Source organism: Tupaia chinensis, unplaced genomic scaffold (assembly GCF_000334495.1).
Source record: "Tupaia chinensis unplaced genomic scaffold, TupChi_1.0 Scaffold000274_1, whole genome shotgun sequence".
Classification (NCBI taxonomy): domain Eukaryota; kingdom Metazoa; phylum Chordata; class Mammalia; order Scandentia; family Tupaiidae; genus Tupaia; species Tupaia belangeri.
This window is the reverse complement of record NW_006159756.1, coordinates 1,607,748-1,611,139: the sequence shown is the minus strand read 5'-3', so window position 1 is coordinate 1,611,139 and position 3,392 is coordinate 1,607,748. Positions and strand designations below refer to the sequence as shown.

The window sequence follows — 3,392 nt, the reverse complement described above, 5'->3', positions numbered from 1 at the left end:
GCCACTCGCGATGGACCGCGCCGGGGACGATCCGGACTCAACGCCGCAGGTCAGTGCCCCCCGCGCCTCGCGCCCCCCGCGGGCGCAGCAGCCGCGCACAGAGCCCCTTTATGCGTCCCCATCAGTACCCACGCCATGTCCTCCCGGGTGCGCGCGCGGGGTGTGTGTGTGTGTGTGTGTGTGTGTGTGTGTGTGCAGTGCGCTCAGTGGGGGCAGCTGGAAAGGGGGCCGAGAACCCAGTCGGGCCGGCAGGCGCTGCTGCCCAGGGACAGCAAGACAAAACCCGAGCACAGGCTGCGCTGCCCCGACTGGGGTTAAGGGGAGAGCTGGTTCCCAGCCGCGTCTGACAATTGGTCCTGCTCTTAGCCTCATCGGTCCCGTGCCACCTCAGCAGGTGGTTCCTGGTGGCTGGGAGGAAGCAGAGGCTAGCACCCCAGAGCACCCCGGCTCCCCAGCAGCCATCCCCACCGCTCTGCGACTCTGGGCACTGGCGAGTTAACTCTGTTCCCGGCCCAGGCTGCCTCTCTGCAGGGGATGCTGAGGGGCAGAGAGGTGGCAAGGGTGGCAAAAGGTCCTTAGAAGCTTCCGTGGAGGGAGGAGGACGGAAGCAGGGCTGGTTCGCCACCTTCTCCCCTGCATCCTGGCTCAGGCCTGAGGTCCTGACCCCTCCACAGTCAGAGTGTACAACTTCAGAAAGGAAGCTGAGAGTTGAGGCAGAAAGAAAAAGAGCTCAGCAGATCCAGCAGTGCCAGGGAAAGGGGTGACAGACTCTACAAAGCACCTGAGTAGGAGACCACCCCTAAACATACACAGACGTGGTCTGCACCTGCTGCGCCCCCCCCCAGCCCCTGCGGGCCCGCTCTAGGCGGTGCAGCGGGACTGCTTTTTGTAGAAGCAGGAGCTGAGAGTCCCCAGGTTTCTAACACACACTCGAGAGGGCCACTTGCTGACAGCTGCAGGCGGGTGGGAGTAGCTCTGTGCGTGGTGGTCTGGGGGCTTACACAGGGGGACCTGAGCTTGTGCTATAGGGCACGCATTGTTTGAGATGAGTGGGTGCAGAGGTCTTCATGCACAGCCCTGCGATTGCTGTGTGTGTGTGTGTGCATGTGTGTATGCGTACACACATGCACACGCCAAGGGGAAGCACACAGTGCCATGAATTGGTGGGGTTGTGGGGGCACATGACTTCACAGAACCATTGTCCTGGTACCTTCTCAGACGTGTTTTCTGCCCCTTACTTCTCCCTGTCTCCGCCAACAGCCAACAGAGATGGAGACATTCCTCCCAGGTCCGGCTTCATTGGTGGCCAACACTGGCCTTACTGGACCGAACATCAAGCCCTTCCTTCCATCACATGGAACAGAGACAAGTCCTCATGAGACCCTCTAAGAGACTTCCTGCTCTGCCCAGCCCAGACCCACCTCCCTCAGAGGCCCTGAGCTGCCTGCCCTTTGCACTCTGCCCCTTTTGATGGGAGCCAGATGCTTCCTAGGGTGAACAGTGCAGGGAGAGTTCGTGCACAGGTGCCCGTTCCCCACTGGAGCCAGTCACTCACTGTTCCCATTTCTAGGCCTGATCCTTAGAAGCTGGGGAAGCTCTCCATGCCAGACCGCCAGCCTCCCCCATGTGCTGGCTTGTCTGTGCATGTGTGTTTCTGGATGAGCAGGTGAGCCTTCCCATAAAGCACGGGTCAGGTAGAACTCCAAGGTGGAGATTGGCTCCAAGACTGGAGCCCATGCAGAGACCTAGAAAATGCCATGGGCTAGCCCAGGTGCCTGCTCAGACTTCTGTTCTGAGACCTGAGTTTTCCCATAATACTGCTCTAGGGGTGAAGGAACCCTGTCAGCTCTGCTTTCCCAGTCATGGCGCGCAGGTGGTGAGGCTGGCCACAAGCTTGGCAAGTGTAGGACCCAGAGGGGATGCGTGGACCGGAGCATGGGGGATGAGAGCGGGAGGTCAGTCGTGGCTGGAAGGGACAGGTGAGCAGCACAGAGATGCCTGCGCACTCTCCTCTGCTGAGGACTGGGGGGGAAGAGAGGCAGGACCTCAGGGAGGGAAGGAATCCAAGTGCGAGCGAGTCAGATGGGCAAGGGGAGGCAGAGTGAGGCAGCAGATGAAGGCCCAGAAGTACCCAGGCCGGTGACAGAGGACGTGCACAGGCGGAAGTTGGGGCAATGCAAGCAGCAGCTTGGGGTAGCCAGGGTACCTTCCCCAGTGCCCCTGCTATGAGCAGTCTCGCAGCCCACAAGGGACCCAGCAGTAGGGCAGTTGGACACCTGCCAGGGAGGGCTGGCTTCTGGGGCTGTGACAAATGCAGGGGTGGCTCAGTGAGGTCCAAGGCAGAGGGGGACAGGTCTCAAGGTCAAGAGCACCAAGAGTGAGCAGGGACATCCTCACTCATGCCCACCTCCCAGTGCTGAGGACACCAGTCTACCTTCTGGTCCCTGCCACGCCCCTCAGGTCCTGTCTGCAGGGTGGTGGGAAAGGGTGCCCCGCCATGAAACTGGTTCCTGGGGGAGGGAGGAAGGGAAGCCTCTTTCATGCACCCCCCAGGCCTCCAGGCAAGAAGACCTTTGGGGACCCCACTTAAGGCCAGCCAGGGGACAAGGGACACAATGCAGTGGGCCAGGCTCTTTGGGTTCCCAGCTCAGCTCCACCTTCAGCCAGTTGAGCGGACTTGAGAAAAAAACCGAGCCCACTAAGCCCTGGTTTCTTGAAGGTCTGTCTGTTTGGGAACCCTCCTCACACCAGGGTGTTTTAGGTGAAGTACTAGGTGAATGTTAATTAGTTTATACACCTTCCCTGCCCTCTCCCACCCCCATTCCCCCAGGAACCAGATGGCTCTAAAATTTGGAGTAGTAGTTCTCTGGAACCCATCCCTCTGGAGTCACGCAGTATGTGCCTCCTCCCACCCTTACCCTGATGCTCTGCCTCCAGACCCGGGCCGGATCTAGCCCTTCTGGATCCAGGCCCTGAAATCCCACAGCCCTCTCTTGTCAAACAGCAACACTTTTAGGACTAATTGTTGTTACACATAGTTAGTCCCGTTTATCCGTAAATAATCGTCAAGAACAAATGCATGTAACTTACAAAAACTTCAAATTTGTGACCTCTGTCCTGGCTGGAAAATGACAGGGCAATCAGAGCTCATTTAATATTCAGTTCCTTCGCACTGACCCCTATGTCCCAGGCTCTGCACCAGGCGCTGGGAGCATAAGCCCTTAAATAATTCAGAATGCGTGTTTTCTGTTTAGCTTTGGAAGGGTTACGTGGGATGCTGGGTTACGTGGGATTCTGGGTTATGTGGATGCTGGGTTACGTGGGATGCTTTTTTTTTTTTTTTTTTTTTTTTTTTTTTTTTCCAAAAAAATTTTTTTTTTTATGGGGGCTTG

The 3,392-nt window shown here is 57.7% G+C and overlaps 1 protein-coding gene across 1 annotated transcript in view; it reads left to right on the top strand.

Annotated features, from left to right (window-relative positions):
• The window catches only part of LOC102471547 (galactosylgalactosylxylosylprotein 3-beta-glucuronosyltransferase 1), a 28,579-nt gene continuing 25,187 nt past the window's right edge, over positions 1-3,392 (top strand). Inside the window, exon 1 of the mRNA XM_006149996.3 lies at positions 1-49. The gene's annotated coding sequence lies outside the window, so the exon portion shown is untranslated. The remainder of the gene's footprint in view (positions 50-3,392) is intronic.